The sequence below is a fragment of the Ranitomeya variabilis genome, chromosome 5, assembly GCF_051348905.1.
Source record: "Ranitomeya variabilis isolate aRanVar5 chromosome 5, aRanVar5.hap1, whole genome shotgun sequence".
Lineage (NCBI taxonomy): Eukaryota > Metazoa > Chordata > Amphibia > Anura > Dendrobatidae > Ranitomeya > Ranitomeya variabilis.
Window position 1 is genome coordinate 523,356,537 of NC_135236.1, and position 17,198 is coordinate 523,373,734.

Consider the following 17,198-nt stretch of genomic DNA (forward strand, 5'->3'; position numbering starts at 1 on the left):
GGGTGGGAATAATCATGTCCCTAATTCGAGAGGGTCCTCAGACCTTGGAATTTTCTTTGACCCCCACAAGCCCAGAATGGTTTTCTGTTGATGCCTTTTTTATACAATTTAGGCCTGATATATGACAAACCTGACAGAGTCCAGTTCGCTAAGGCTAAGATCATGAACCTGGCACAATGGGGCCGCACAGCTGAGAACTACTGTACTGAATTTCGGCAGTCATCCAACGAAGTTCTATGGAATGATGCTGCTCTCAGGTGCCAGTTCCAAAGAGGCCTTTCCGAGACACTCAAAGATGCTCTCGTCCTCCATGACGCCCTTTGTTCTCTGATGGAGGCCATGACTCAGGCCATACGAATGGACCGCTGAATCTGTAAGAGACATGGTGAACAGCAGGTTATACTTTCCCAAATCAGGTCCACTTACCCGAGGTTAGAGTTGCCAGTCTTCGCGTTGCAGACAGAAGACTGAGACAAGATCTTGGACTCTGTCTATACTGTGGTCTCTCTGGACATTTTCAAAAGAATTGCCCAACTTGTCTTCAAGCTATCGAACCATTGAGAGAACATATGAGTCTGGTTGATGGCCGAGTAGGTCATCCAGACTCCCAGGTACCTTTTTGTTCCTCTGATAAAGTGCTGATAAATACAATGATTTCCTTTGAGAACCAGGGGTTAAAAACATTGGCGTTTATTGCTGCTAACTTTATTGATTCGGGACTGGTTCCAAAGTTAGGGTTAGGGACAGATAGTTTAGAAAGACCCATTCAAATCATTGCCCTTGACAAGACACCACTAGCTCACAATTTGGTCAAGAAAGCAACAATGGATTTCACTCTTTAAGTGGGAGTACTCCACTCTGAAACCATCTTCTGCTTTCTGTTGGTTAATTTACCTGCTGGATTGGTACTGGGATTTCCATGGTTGCAGATTCACAATCCAGTTGTTGATTGGTGTCAGAAGGAGATTGTGAAATGAAGCCCCAATTGTTACAAGAAATGTCTAAAAGCTGTTCAAATATTCTCTGCTAGTCTGGAGTGTCTCCCGGGGTACTTGAAGGACTTTGGAGATGTGTTCTCGGAAAATGAGGTGGAGATACTACCTCCCCATTGTCCTTATGATTGTGGTATTGATTTTAATCTTAGCGCCAAGTTGCCAAAAGCTCGCCTTTACAATTTGTTGGGGCATGAATAGACCGCCATGAAAGAATATGTTAATGAAAGTTTACAGAAGGGTCGTATCCGTCCTTCCTCCTCCCCTATAGCTGCTGGATTTTTCTTTGTTAAAAAGAAAGATGGAGTTCTTGCCTTGATTTCCGAGAGCTAAATAAGTCACAGTTAAAAATACTTACCCATTTCCACTCATCCCCAACCTATATAATCAGCTTTTGGGGGCCAGGGTGTTTTCTAAACTTGATCTTAGAGGGGCTTACAATTTGATACACATCCGGAAGGGAGATGAGTGGAAAACTGCGTTTTTAACGTCTGAGGGTCTGTTTGAAAACCTTGTCATGCCTTTCGGATTATCGAATGCACTTGCTATGTTTCAAATTTTTATGAATTATATTTTCTCTAATTACAATGGAAGATTTGCTGTAATTTACCTCGATGGCATTCTAATTTTCTCGTCAGACTTGGACACTCACCATAAACATGTCCGTGTAGAGATTAAGGGAGAACTCTTTGTTTGCTAAATTAGAGAAATGTGTTTTTCTGTGCAGGAAATCTCTTTCTTGGGGTTTATCTTGTCAGCAGAAGGGTTTAAGATGGACCCTGAGAAGTTGTAGGCCATAATTGATTGAACGTGCTGGGGTAAGGTGTTATCCAAGCATGCTCAAGTGCTAACTGAATACCTTGGGCATGATTGAAATATATCTGCAAGACCTCGCATCTTCATGTCTCGTGACTGTTTGACAATCGCAACCAGGTACAGACTAGGGCTGAAATTCAGCCCTGACATTTGAAATCACACAGGCCCATGCTGTCCCTGTCCCCAAGCATTAGATGGGGATATATTAATATTATTACCCAGCATGGAGGAAAGCAAATTTTACTACAAGAACAATATTTCTAATGATACCTCCGTCACAAGTCTTAATAGTATGGGTGTCTTGAGAACACCGATTCTGTTAACAATGTAGCAGACAAGGAGGCCATGACCAGACAGGCCCTTTTGGCATTTGCCAGAATTGCAAGATTGCCAGTCCGGCCCTGGTCGCAACACATCCAGGGATTGCTTAACAAACAAGCAATCCCTGCATGTGTTGCGGCTGTCGAACAGCTGCGAGACATGCAGCCATGGGGTCTAGAACATATATTTCAAGCACACCCAAGATACTCGGTCAACACCTGAGCATGCTCAGATAACACCTTATCTGAGCACGTTTTCTCATCACTAATGTGCACTCCATTGAGTCTGTGCCATATTAATTTCTACCAAGCATCTGAGTTATTGACAGAATAAGGTATAACTTACTGATCACTGGGAACCTCCCAAAAATGGAGCTAATGTTGAAAATGTGGACCCCAGCTGAATTCATTTTCTAATGGGACAGCTGGAGATAATAAATAACTATATTCAGCTATTTCTGGCATTCCCATAAAAAATGTATTCAGACTTCATAACTAGATTGCAAGTGTAGGGCACTTGAAGCACCATTTCTATGGCTGTCTCTATGTACCATTACTCACACAAAGATTTTATCAGACAGCTTGACTCGAATGCAGTAGGCTTGTATGAAGATTCCAGAAGAAGGTTAGTGTTAGGACTGGTGGAATGTACCAAATAATATTTAGAGAGGATATGAGGTGTGTTCGCAGTCTGAGGTCCACCATGCAGAAAGGACACATGCTGCTTGGTAATGGCGAACCAGATGGCGGTATAATGTGAATACACACACAGGTTAGCTACACCCGGTATGAAGGAATCAAACCCTGTTGTGCCACAGGGCCGCGATACCGCACAGAGAGCGCAAGTAAAGGGTCACAGAACTCTGTCCCAAGACACAGGGAAAGAGTTCCTCTAGACCTCTTACGCTTGACACCGTTACTGTGGTGTCAGGGGTAGAACTGAACTAATAATAATAATTTATCGCACAAGAGTGCGTACAATGCCACTCTGGCGGACACCACTAACCACCCTAACCAGGGCCTGGAAAGTGCACTAAGCGCACGGTGCCGCACTGGCGGTCGCTGCTGAGAGACGCTGAATTGTGTGCTGGATGTGCAGAGTAGCACTGTCTGGCGCTAGGTAGCTTCCATCATTCACGAGCAGGCAACAACACTAGGGATGGGAATGATTTGGAGCTTTTATTAATCAACAGGCATTCATCTACACACACACAAGTAAATCCGTTTACACGAGCGGCCATGCGATCCTTTTATAGCAGTAGCGTTCCAAGACCTTCCTGATGGTCCAATAGGAGCCGCAACAGGACCTGAGCATGTGACCCCCGACCTCCAATGGGGGGTCATCCCGTGGGCTTGCTCAGTATGGGAAAAGCAGGACTTAGTCCCAGAACAGCCTGCTTGCTGCTGATCAGTGCTGGCTACACAGGCAGAGCCTGGTAAGGCAGCAGTAACCATTCGCACAGTATCAGCTTGAGCCAGACTGTGGGACTGATGTCTCCACTGAGCAGGTTCCACTGCAGCTGGAGGAGAATGGGAAACCACAGCGGACATGGTTCGAGATTTCCCGTGTGCAGCGGTGGGAACTTGACACCTAACAGTTAGTTTTATTTTCAAGCTGAATTCTTGTAGTTATGCACAATTAGAGTAGCAGTAATAGCTGCAGTAGGTAAAAAAAGATTATTCTGAACCAAACCCGCAATTCATAAGGCTGCCACCAGGAATTTCAGGGTCCCATACTGGCAAAATTTTTGTGGATCCTTGAGACTCCACCCAGGCTCCACCCCAGCTCTGCCTCCAACCTTCCAACCTGCCACATTGCCACCAGCCACTATAGAAAAATCTGCACCATGCCCTCAACAATCACACATTATCAGTTCCCATCTAACACCATATCACATACATAGCCAGCAGCTTTTGTTTTGGATAAAGTATTTTTTTTAAGCCACCACCTCAACAAGGTAGACTCTTTTGTCCGACCCTACTTTACTCTAATCTATTAAATATCTTTTAAAATATCCAGTACTCTCTTTAGGTATATTTTTATTTATGTTTCCTTAAGGCAATATGTCACATACAATTTTTAAAATGAACAATAACACCAGATACAAGAGACAAATACCATCACACCATGACCAGACCACATATTACCACCACATAGTGATCGAACACTACCACATACAATGCACAAATACTGCCATATCATGGCCGGACCACATACTACCACCATGATGTGACCTATAATACCACATATAAGGGAAAAATACCACCAAACCATGACCAGACCACATATTACCACCACATAGTGATCGAATAATGCCACATACAAGGGTTAAATACGGTCATACCATGGCTGGACCACATATTACAGCCATATAATGACTGAATACTACAATACTGATCATTAATAAAAAATATACACAGGAGCTTTGTATATAGTACACAGTGTATAGTGTGTACTAAAGGACTTTAGGATATCTTTACACCCTGCAACGGCTGTGGATCATGGATTATTGTTATATTTACTTTAGTTTGAATACCTTGATTCTGTACATTTTTTCAGTCGCTGTATCCTAAATGTCTTAGTATGTTGATTGTATGGACCTGGGCTGTGGTGCGCGTGCGCCGGCTTGCTTTCCTCCCTGCGCCTCCTGTGTCCGGCCGCTATGCGTCTGCGGCTGGGGACTGAGTTGCTATGGTTTCCATGCACCCACTCGCTTGTCCTCAGACGTGGGCCGGGCCGGGGGGTGGCGGGGCGGAGAGCCGCTGGCGCATGCACCGCGACAAACAGCCTGTAAATTACCCGGTCACATGATTTTCATGAGACAAGGGAATTGTGGGATAAAAGGTCCTGGTTGATAGGAAGGAACACTTCCCCTTGAGAAAGCAAGCAAGATAGCAGCGAAACGTGCGTCGGGGGTTGCGCCCAATCCAGGGACCCCAGTACTGGGTAAGATCCAGGGATGGTTTGTGTTCTGGTGGGGGCTTCTGTACGCCAGGTGGCATTTTACCTACGTTGCTCCCTAGGACACTCCCTATATTTACCCTCACTTAGGACTATTTTCTGGCCAGACCTTTATTGTTTTAACCGCACGGGCGGCATTTATGATTAATGGGACATAGAGGCGGGTCTTTAGGCATTATTATATGCCAATAAGTTTACACTGTGATATTTATTGCTAACAAAGGGCACCGGTACTGATGTTGTTTTTTCTCTGGTGTTTTCATTTGGTGTTTTTTAAGTGTGTCTTTTTAACCATTTTTCTAATAAAGTTTATATTTACTTTTTCTAAACGCTCCTGGTATCCTCCTGTGTTTATATAGTATACAGTGTATAGTGTCAGTGTACAGGTAACACAATGGTGTACTGGTGATGTCTTTAGTTGAAGTCCTTCATCTTCACTTATCATCCTCATCCAGCGCACCCACCATCACTTTTTCCAGCCAGGACTCATCCCTGCAAAAAATAACACAGTTATCTAGAGCACATTCCTAAATTTTCCCCAAGCTCTACACTACACCAGATTAAGAAGAAAGTGACCGTGTTGCCCTGCACAGTAATAGGACCTCTCCTCCCCCCACTGAAAACAGTATCTGCAAAAATAATATCTTTAATTAGCTCCTGCTATAATAATATCCCACATTCTGGACCTTAAATTTTATCCCATTCTGGACCACACGTTTACTCCCATTCTGCTTCATGCCTCTCCATTCTTTCCCATGTCTCTCCATATTGCCCCCAAAGTCATCCATAAAAGTATAATGTATCCCATAGTCATATATAGCAGTATAAGGCACCTCCATAGTAATATAATGTACCCATAGTCATATATAGTATAATGCACCCCCACAGTAGTATAATGCACCCCAGTCATATATAGTATAATGCAGCCCCATTCCAGTATAATGCACCCCCATATCAGTATAATGCAACCCCATGGTAGTATAATGCAGCCCCATAGTAGTTGTAGTATAATAAAACCCTTTGGTAGTATATTGCAGCCCCATAGCAGTATAATGCAGCCCCATAGTAGTATACTGCACCCCATAGCAGTATAATGCACCCCCATAGCAGTATAATGCACCCCTATAGTAGTATAAGGAAGCTCCATAGCGGTATAATGCAGCCCCATAGCAGTATCATGCACCCCCATGGCAGTATAATGCACCCCCATAGTGGTATAATGCACTCCATGGTGGTATAATGCACCCCCATAGTCATATATAGTATAATACACCCCTTAGTAGTATAATTCACCCTATAGTATAATGCAGCCCCATAGCAGTAAAATGTAGCCCCATAGTAGTATAATGCACCCCTATAGTAGTATAATGCAGCCCCATAGAGGTATAATGCAGCCCCATAGAGGTATAATGCACCCCCATAGTATAATGTACAGTAACTGCATAGTATAATGCACCACCTTGTCATAGATAGTATAATGCACCCCCATAGTAGTATAATACATCCCCATAGTAGTATAATGCACCCCATAGTAGTATAATGCAGCCCCATAGCAGTATAATGCAGCCCCATAGTAGTATAATGCACCCCCATAGTATAATGCACCCCCTTGTCATCTATATATATAATTGTCTAAGGGTTTTTCCGTCTGTCTGTCTGTCTGTCTTTCTGTCTGTCTTTCTGTCTGTCTGTCTGTCTGTCCTGGAAATCCTGCGTCTCTGATTGGTCGAGGCCGCCAGGCGACGATGATGTCATAAAGGTTGCCTCGACCAATCAGCGACGGGCACAGTCTGCCGCCAGGCCTCGACCAATCAGCGACGGGCACAGTATCGACGTAGACGTCATAATGGTTGCCATGGCGACGATGATGTCATAAAGGTTTCCTCGACCAATCAGCGACGGGCACAGTCTGCCGCGAATTCTGGAATCATCATTGTCCATATACTACGGGGACATGCATATTCTAGAATACCCGATGCGTTAGAATCGGGCCACAATCTAGTATATAGTATAAAGCACCTCATAGGTATAATGCACACCATAGTATAATGCAGCCCATAGTACTTTGCACCTCCATAGTTGTATAATCCACCTCCATAGTAGTATAATGCACCCCTATAGTGGTATAATGCACACTCATAGTATAATACACTCCCTTATCATTTATAGTATAATGCACCCCATACCAGTATAATGCACCCCCATACTGTGACTTTCATAGCAAAAAAAGTTTCTCCTTATCTGGCCGAGATCTAGTGGTGTCCTCCCCTATGATTCAGCTGAGCCACGCAGCGTCATTCTGGCGTATGACAGTGACGTCATAAGGTGGCGACGTGCTCCTTGACTTGATCTGCCAGCCTGTGATTGACTGATGGCTGTTAACTGTTGCCGTGCATAGGAAATCTGAGGATGAACGATCAGTTGCATATGCCAGTGAGGACAGTAAAGCCCTGATGGTGGCCCTGGCAATACATGAAGCTTTTTAAGACGGCTGCCATAGTTATGTTGAGCAGGAAGGAAGGGGGGTTGCTGACATCAGAACTAGGAAGGCAGACAGAGAGAAAAGGAGGACAAACTCTTAAAAAGCAAATCTTATTGCATAGCAACACAATAGCAACAATGCAATACAATACTGTATGATAGAATGAATGAGGCAATAGTGCATACTCCATTCAGATGGGGATCTGCAGTGCCCCATTCTCAGAATCAGTGAGGGTCGCTGTGGTCAGATCACTGGGGGTAAAAAAAATATAGCAAAAATGAACTGATAAAAATATGGAGAAATTGTACAACACAAGTAGCTTTCAGAAAAAAACGATGAACTATTAAGAAAGAGGCTAAAGGAGAGAAATTAGTGTGAAAGTGGGAGAGAAAAAGCAATATAGATTATAGGGAGAAATAAACATAAGGTTTTCCCACAAACACAATATAAAAATAAAATAGAGAGGTATGAATATAAAGCACATTTTATCATGGGGTTTTACTGGGACCATAACAAAAATACTAAAACATTATAATATTTTGAAAAGACATCAATATTGGGACATATTACTGGAGAAACCACATTTGATCCATAGAAAGGGGAGTTCTATAAAACATCAGATATTAAAAAGTTGGGTTTTCCCACAAACTAAGTTGATTTTAGTCAATAGAGCTTGGAATAATAATAATTTCCACAATTGGATGTACGTAAATAAAATGTTCCTGTGCTGAGATAATCTTATAAATGTGCCCCTGCTGTGTACTGTGTAATGGCCGTGTCTGACTGTACAGGGACTTGGTCTGATCACACCACAGCTCCTGGGCAGGGGAGGAAGCAAGAGAGTATACAGACAGGACAGCATGGGATCACAGCTGATTCTTTTTGTAAGGGCTCATACTCACTTGCGAGAAACTGGGATGAGTCTCGCACTGCAATACACGGTACTGCACCATGTATTGCTATGCGGCCACACGCTCCGATCTGAGTGCTGGCAGCAGCGCCGGGTAGAAACATGCGAGACTCATCCGAGTTTCGAACAAGTGAGTATGAGCCCTAAGGTCAATCAGTTCACTGCCTGTTTTAAAAAATGTTTTACCTCAAATAAATAATTACTTGCAATCCCTGGCTGTCCTGACTTTATGCTTTTTTACTTCCTCCCCTGGCCAGGAGCTGTGGTATGATCAGATCATGTTTTGTGCATGGTCAGACACAGCCATTACACAGTACACACAGGCAAACATTTTAGTTTTTTCGGATTTTAACAGAATCCCCAACCTAGTGCTTGATGGAGAGCATAATATGCATAATAATCTGGTTGCACATATTTTACACTACACATCCTTGAAAATGCACCATCAAAAAGATTAGAGAGGTCTGTAGTGGGAAAACCAGCATTGCTTAAAGATTGTACGTATTTATGCATATAGTATACAAATACAACCCTCAATGTGTAAGACCGTTGTAGCGCCCCCACCCGCCGCAGGGCCGAGGGGTACCCAGTACCGGGCCTGTGAGTCTCTGCTCAGGGGTTGTCACGGTGGCTAGGCCCGGTCCGTGACCCTGCCGTGGGGCGCACAGAGATAAATATGGATGGTGTAGTGGTGGTGGTGGTGCGGTGCAGTAAATAACGAGGACACCAGGTTGCAGTCTCTTTACCTCTTTACTGAAGATCTCTGGGTCCTCAGTCCGGAATCCAGATCACCAGGCTGCGCAAGTCCGGCCGGTCCAATGGCACCTCCAGAGTTCTCTAAGCAGGTGGAAATCTGTGCCTTCCTTCTAGCACTAGGTGTTGCGGTCCTTCCCTGCTGTGCTTACGGAAAGTCCCCACAACTGTTGTGTCCGTTTCTTAAGTTCCCTCACAACTCAATTAGATGATGTTCTGCTAATTCTTCCGTTCCTCCCTGTTGTTACGGTTAGAACGGCACCCGTTTGACGGGTAGGCTCGGAGCTCTTCCGGGACCCTAGAGTCGCCCCTCTCCACAAGTTGCCCCCCAAGACTGCATAGGTGATTTAGGTGAGACAGCCCGCCTTAGACTGACTGTCCTGCCGCTGTTTAGAGTATTGCTTGAAGCTGAATATTGTAATACTCCCTCGGCGTTCCGGCCACCGGTTGTGCGCCTCAGTAGGGTGTTGCCTCGGTCTTACAGCATAACCCCTACTGGTATTCTCCTCTTGCTTTGATCTCGTTTCTCACTCAGCACAATCTATCTCGCTTCCAGTCCCTTCTTGGGTACCGCCGCTATACTGAGCAGGCACGGTGTTGTGAATTTGCTTTTTGCTCCCTCTAGTGGTTACTAGTTTTTTGACTCTGGTTTTTCTGTCATTCCTTTTATCCGCACCTGGGTCGTTAGTTAGGGGTGTTGCTATATAAGCTCCCTGGACCTTCAGTTCAATGCCTGGCAACGTAGTTATCAGAGCTAGTCTGCTGTGCTCTTGTCTACTGATCCTGGTTCCAGTTATATCAGCTAAGTCTGCCTTTTGCTTTTTGCTATTTGTTTTGGTTTTGTATTTTTGTCCAGCTTGTTCCAAATCTATATCCTGACCTTTGCTGGAAGCTCTAGGGGGCTGGTGTTCTCCCCCCGGACCGTTAGACGGTTCGGGGGTTCTTGAATTTCCAGTGTTGATTTTGATAGGGTTTTTGTTGACCATATAAGTTACCTTTCTTTATTCTGCTATCAGTAAGCGGGCCTCTCTGTGCTAAACCTGGTTCATTTCTGTGTTTGTCATTTCCTCTTACCTCACCGTCATTATTTGTGGGGGGCTTCTATCCAGCTTTGGGGTCCCCTTCTCTGGAGGCAAGAAAGGTCTTTGTTTTCCTCTACTAGGGGTAGCTAGATTCTCCGGCTGGCGCGTGTCATCTAGAATCAACGTAGGAATGATCCCCGGCTACTTCTAGTGTTGGCGTTAGGAGTAGATATATGGTCAACCCAGTTACCACTGCCCTATGAGCTGGATTTTTGTATTCTGCAGACTTCCACGTTCCTCTGAGACCCTCGCCATTGGGGTCATAACAGTTTGCCAGGCCCGTATTAAATGTTTAATGCATTGCAGAAGAGGGATTATAAGAAAGAAGATTCTGAGTTTTTTTTTTCTCCTTCCCCTTTACCTCAGAGTGGCTATGCTTGCTGCAGACATGAATGTCCAGACCTTGATTACAAGTGTGGACCAGCTGGCTACTCGTGTGCAGGGCATACAAGACTATGTTATCAGAAATCCTAGGTCAGAACCTAAAATACCGATTCCTGAACTGTTTTCCGGAGACAGGTTTAAGTTTAGGAATTTCGTGAATAATTGTAAATTGTTTTTGTCCCTGAGACCCTGTTCATCAGGAGATTCTGCTCAGCAAGTAAAAATTGTTATTTCGTTCTTACGGGGCGACCCTCAGGATTGGGCTTTTTCGCTGGCGCCAGGAGATCCGGCATTGGCTGATCTTGATGCGTTTTTTCTGGCGCTCGGTTTACTTTATGAGGAACCCAATCTTGAGATTCAGGCAGAAAAGGCCTTGCTGTCTATGTCTCAGGGGCAGGACGAGGCTGAAGTGTATTGCCAAAAATTTCGGAAATGGTCCGTGCTGACACATTGGAACGAGTGTGCACTGGCCGCTAATTTTAGAAATGGCCTTTCTGAAGCCATTAAGAATGTTATGGTGGGTTTTCCCATTCCCACAGGTCTGAATGATACTATGGCACTGGCTATTCAAATTGACCGGCGGTTGCGGGAGCGCAAAACCGCAAATTCCCTCATGGTGTTGTCTGAACAGACACCTAATTCGGTGCAATGTGATAGAAAAACCGCAAATTCCCTCATGGTGTTGTCTGAACAGACACCTGATTTAATGCAATGTGATAGAATCCTGACTAGAAATGAGCGGAAAATTCATAGACGCCGGAATGGCTTGTGCTACTACTGTGGTGATTCTACACATGTTATCTCAGCATGCTCTAAACGTATAGCTAAGGTTGTTAGTCCTGTCACCGTTGGTAATTTGCAACCTAAATTTATTCTGTCTGTAACTTTGATTTGCTCACTGTCATCTTATCCTGTCATGGCGTTTGTAGATTCAGGTGCTGCCCTGAGTCTCATGGATCTCTCATTTGCTAAGCGCTGTGGATTTACTCTTGAACCAGTAGAAAATCTTATTCCTCTTAGGGGTATTGATGCTACACCATTGGCAGCAAATAAACCGCAGTATTGGACTCAGGTTACCATGTGCATGACTCCTGAACACCGCGAGGTGATACGTTTCCTGGTTTTACATAAAATGCATGATTTGGTCGTTTTAGGGCTGCCATGGTTACAGACCCATAATCCAGTCCTGGACTGGAAGGCTATGTCAGTCTCAAGTTGGGGCTGTCGTGGTATTCATGAGGATTCCATGCCTGTGTCTATTGCTTCTTCTACGCCTTCGGAAGTTCCGGAGTATTTGTCTGATTATCAGGATGTCTTCAGTGAGTCTGAGTCCAGTGCACTGCCTCCTCATAGGGACTGTGACTGTGCTATAGATTTGATCCCAGGCAGTAAATTTCCTAAGGGAAGACTGTTTAATCTGTCGGTACCTGAACATACCGCTATGCGTTCATATATCAAGGAGTCTCTGGAAAAAGGACATATTCGTCCGTCTTCTTCCCCTCTTGGTGCGGGATTCTTTTTTGTGGCAAAAAAGGACGGATCTTTGAGACCTTGTATTGATTATCGGCTTTTAAATAAGATCACTGTCAAATTTCAGTATCCTTTACCGCTGTTGTCTGACTTGTTTGCCCGGATTAAGGGTGCCAAGTGGTTCACCAAGATAGACCTTCGTGGTGCGTACAACCTTGTGCGCATTAAGCAAGGTGATGAATGGAAAACCGCATTCAATACACCCGAAGGTCATTTTGAGTACTTGGTGATGCCTTTTGGGCTCTCCAATGCGCCTTCAGTTTTTCAGTCCTTTATGCATGACATTTTCCGGAAGTATCTGGATAAATTTTTGATTGTTTATCTGGATGATATTTTGGTTTTTTCTGATAATTGGGATTCGCATGTGGAGCAGGTCAGGTTGGTCTTTAAAATTTTGCGTGAAAATTCTTTGTTTGTCAAGGGCTCAAAGTGTCTCTTTGGTGTACAGAAGGTTCCCTTTTTGGGGTTCATTTTTTCCCCTTCTGCTGTGGAGATGGACCCAGTCAAGGTCCGAGCTATTCTTGATTGGACTCAGCCCTCGTCAGTTAAGAGTCTTCAGAAGTTCTTGGGCTTCGCTAACTTCTACCGTCGTTTTATCGCTAATTTTTCTAGCATTGTGAAACCTTTGACGGATATGACCAAGAAGGGCTCCGATGTAGCTAACTGGGCTCCTGCTGCCGTGGAGGCTTTCCAGGAGTTGAAACGCCGGTTTACTTCGGCGCCTGTTTTGTGCCAGCCTGACGTCTCACTTCCCTTTCAGGTTGAGGTGGATGCTTCGGAGATTGGGGCAGGGGCCGTTTTGTCGCAGAGAGGCCCTGGTTGCTCTGTTATGAAGCCTTGTGCCTTTTTCTCTAGGAAATTTTCGCCTGCCGAGCGAAATTATGATGTGGGCAATCGGGAGTTGTTGGCCATGAAATGGGCATTTGAGGAGTGGCGTCATTGGCTCGAGGGTGCTAAGCATCGTGTGGTGGTCTTGACTGATCACAAAAATCTGATGTATCTCGAGTCTGCTAAACGCCTTAATCCGAGACAGGCCCGCTGGTCATTGTTTTTCTCCCGCTTTGATTTTGTTGTCTCGTATTTACCAGGTTCAAAGAATGTGAAGGCCGATGCTCTTTCTAGGAGCTTTGTGCCTGATGCTCCTGGAGTCGCTGATCCTGTTGGTATTCTTAAAGATGGAGTTATCTTGTCAGCTATTTCTCCGGATCTGCGACGTGTGTTGCAGAGATTTCAGGCTGATAGGCCTGAGTCTTGTCCACCTGACAGACTGTTTGTCCCGGATAAGTGGACCAGCAGAGTCATTTCCGAGGTTCATTCCTCGGTGTTGGCAGGTCACCCGGGAATTTTTGGCACCAGAGATCTGGTGGCCAGGTCCTTTTGGTGGCCTTCCTTGTCAAGGGATGTGCGGTCATTTGTGCAGTCCTGTGGGACTTGTGCTCGAGCTAAGCCTTGCTGTTCTCGTGCCAGCGGTTTGCTCTTGCCCTTGCCTGTCCCGAAGAGACCTTGGACACATATCTCCATGGATTTCATTTCTGATCTTCCGCTATCTCAGGGCATGTCCGTTATCTGGGTGATATGTGATCGCTTCTCCAAGATGGTCCATTTGGTTCCTTTGCCTAAGCTGCCTTCCTCTTCCGATCTGGTTCCTGTGTTTTTCCAGAACGTGGTTCGTTTGCACGGCATCCCTGAGAATATTGTGTCAGACAGAGGATCCCAGTTCGTTTCCAGGTTCTGGCGATCCTTTTGTAGTAGGATGGGCATTGATTTGTCGTTTTCGTCTGCTTTCCATCCTCAGACTAATGGACAGACGGAGCGAACCAATCAGACTTTGGAGGCTTATTTGAGGTGTTTTGTCTCTGCTGATCAGGACGATTGGGTGACATTCTTGCCGTTGGCTGAGTTTGCCCTTAATAATCGGGCTAGTTCCGCCACCTTGGTTTCGCCTTTTTTCTGCAACTCTGGTTTCCATCCTCGCTTTTCTTCGGGTCATGTGGAGCCTTCTGACTGTCCTGGGGTGGATTCTGTGGTGGATAGGTTGCAGCAGATCTGGAATCATGTGGTGGACAACTTGAAGTTGTCACAGGAGAAGGCTCAGCGCTTTGCCAACCGCCGCCGCGGTGTGGGTCCCCGACTACGCGTTGGGGATTTGGTGTGGCTTTCTTCCCGCTTTGTTCCTATGAAGGTCTCCTCTCCCAAATTTAAACCTCGTTTTATTGGGCCTTACAAGATATTGGAAATCCTTAATCCTGTATCTTTTCGTCTGGATCTTCCTGTGTCGTTTGCTATTCACAATGTATTTCATAGGTCCTTGTTGCGGCGGTACATTGTGCCTGTAGTTCCTTCTGCTGAGCCTCCTGCTCCGGTGTTGGTTGAGGGCGAGTTGGAGTACGTGGTGGAGAAGATTTTGGATTCTCGCCTCTCCAGGCGGAGGCTTCAGTACCTGGTCAAGTGGAAGGGCTATGGTCAGGAGGAAAATTCCTGGGTGGTCGCCTCTGATGTTCATGCGGCCGATTTAGTTCGTGCCTTTCATGCCGCTCATCCTGATCGCCCTGGTGGTCGTGGTGAGGGTTCGGTGACCCCTCACTAAGGGGGGGGTACTGTTGTGAATTTGCTTTTTGCTCCCTCTAGTGGTTACTAGTTTTTTGACTCTGGTTTTTCTGTCATTCCTTTTATCCGCACCTGGGTCGTTAGTTAGGGGTGTTGCTATATAAGCTCCCTGGACCTTCAGTTCAATGCCTGGCAACGTAGTTATCAGAGCTAGTCTGCTGTGCTCTTGTCTACTGATCCTGGTTCCAGTTATATCAGCTAAGTCTGCCTTTTGCTTTTTGCTATTTGTTTTGGTTTTGTATTTTTGTCCAGCTTGTTCCAAATCTATATCCTGACCTTTGCTGGAAGCTCTAGGGGGCTGGTGTTCTCCCCCCGGACCGTTAGACGGTTCGGGGGTTCTTGAATTTCCAGTGTGGATTTTGATAGGGTTTTTGTTGACCATATAAGTTACCTTTCTTTATTCTGCTATCAGTAAGCGGGCCTCTCTGTGCTAAACCTGGTTCATTTCTGTGTTTGTCATTTCCTCTTACCTCACCGTCATTATTTGTGGGGGGCTTCTATCCAGCTTTGGGGTCCCCTTCTCTGGAGGCAAGAAAGGTCTTTGTTTTCCTCTACTAGGGGTAGCTAGATTCTCCGGCTGGCGCGTGTCATCTAGAATCAACGTAGGAATGATCCCCGGCTACTTCTAGTGTTGGCGTTAGGAGTAGATATATGGTCAACCCAGTTACCACTGCCCTATGAGCTGGATTTTTGTATTCTGCAGACTTCCACGTTCATCTGAGACCCTCACCATTGGGGTCATAACAGCACGGTCCCGTTTCGTTCTCTCTAGTTGCCAAGCCTCTGTCAGGATCCCACTCCTGCCAGAGACCCTACCGAATCTTCCCCTGCAACACCCTCTGCCACAAGGTGTTGCCTGGCTCCAACCCAGTCAGCTTTCTGTCTAACTTCCTGCCTGACCCCCAGTTTTACCAGTGTGTGAGGAGTGGCCTAATGAATAGAACCCTTAGCTCCCCCTGAAGGCCCGGCGGTAAAATGTATTGGTGTCTGTGATACCTGCTCAGATGAACTCCTTCAGTGCCATCAGATGTACCATAGCTCCCCTTAGTGGCGGAGCCACAGTACTGCAACGACCAGGACTCTGGGGCGCTGCACTCCCCCCTGGTTAAATCCAGTACTCCGGGACTGGGAAGAAAACAACAATACAAGTTAGCAAAAAGACATACAATTTTGTTGAGTGCAATAACAATAAGTATATTTAAACAGAGCTTCCCTTTATGGGAGGTGAGGACACTTGAACGTTACAAACATGGTTAAATATCATAGCAACATGCTATAAATAACTTTTCTTACCCAACCGGGTATTCTACTTAGTACAAATTCTTGAACAATAATTTAACACCGCCTTTAAGGATGTACACTCTAAATCCGCTAAAGGCCTTCCTATGATCACATTATAAGGCAATTTAACTTTTACATTCTCCTTCTTTAAATCTGCAGGACCGCCTGTCCTAACGGCACTAGACCTACTGCCTCTCCTTTCTTACAGGACCGCTCCTTTCAGCCCGAGCCTTCTGTCTTTTCAACTACTATACACAGTATAGAACATAACATTACTTTCAATTTAAGAGCACTGAGCCATCTCTATATGGCTCCTAGGAGGACTCAGGGTTTACCTTCTATCCCCATTTTCTATCAACGTTATCAACATTTTCTTAAAGCATTAACTTCCATCATTACTTTCTTACTAGCAACTATGCAGGACACTACGTCTACCCCTACGGGCTCACTGCATCTTTCTTCTAACTTTCACTTTTCCTTCAGGGAACATTATCAGCATTCTTTTACAGTTAACTAGTTAGTCACATTAACGATTACATATCAACATTATCACTTTCTTTTTGGTCAAGACATTATTGCTATCTATCTTAAAGCAATACCATTCTTTAAGTACAACAAGTGCACATCCCCTTTAAGAAGGGACCAAGTCTTTATGAGGTAGCATATCTTCCCAAGCTACCAATCCGAACTCAGCAAAGGTTCCAGTGTGGTATCTTCACAAAGAGTCCTTTTTGAAGTAAAACCAGTAGGGAGCACCTTTAAGAAGGTGCAAACTATTTACAAAAAGTTTGTATCATGCACTGTTCATGATTGCGGCAGTTCTGGAAACTTGTGCAAAACTTAGAAGAACAAACAAAACAATAGGGATCCCGGGTCAACAAAGGGATCCCTTTAAAAGTTAACCCTGGGCGGGTTTAGCAGCAAAAACAATAGAACAGTAACTATATACATGAATAAAGCACTTATGCTTACTCAGTCTTGTAGTGTAGGGGGTGGTCTTCTTCCAGGCCTCACCCGGCCAACGGGTCGCCTCGGTGTGGCAAGGGCCGGTCCTGGCTCCAGCAACGACAGGATCCCTC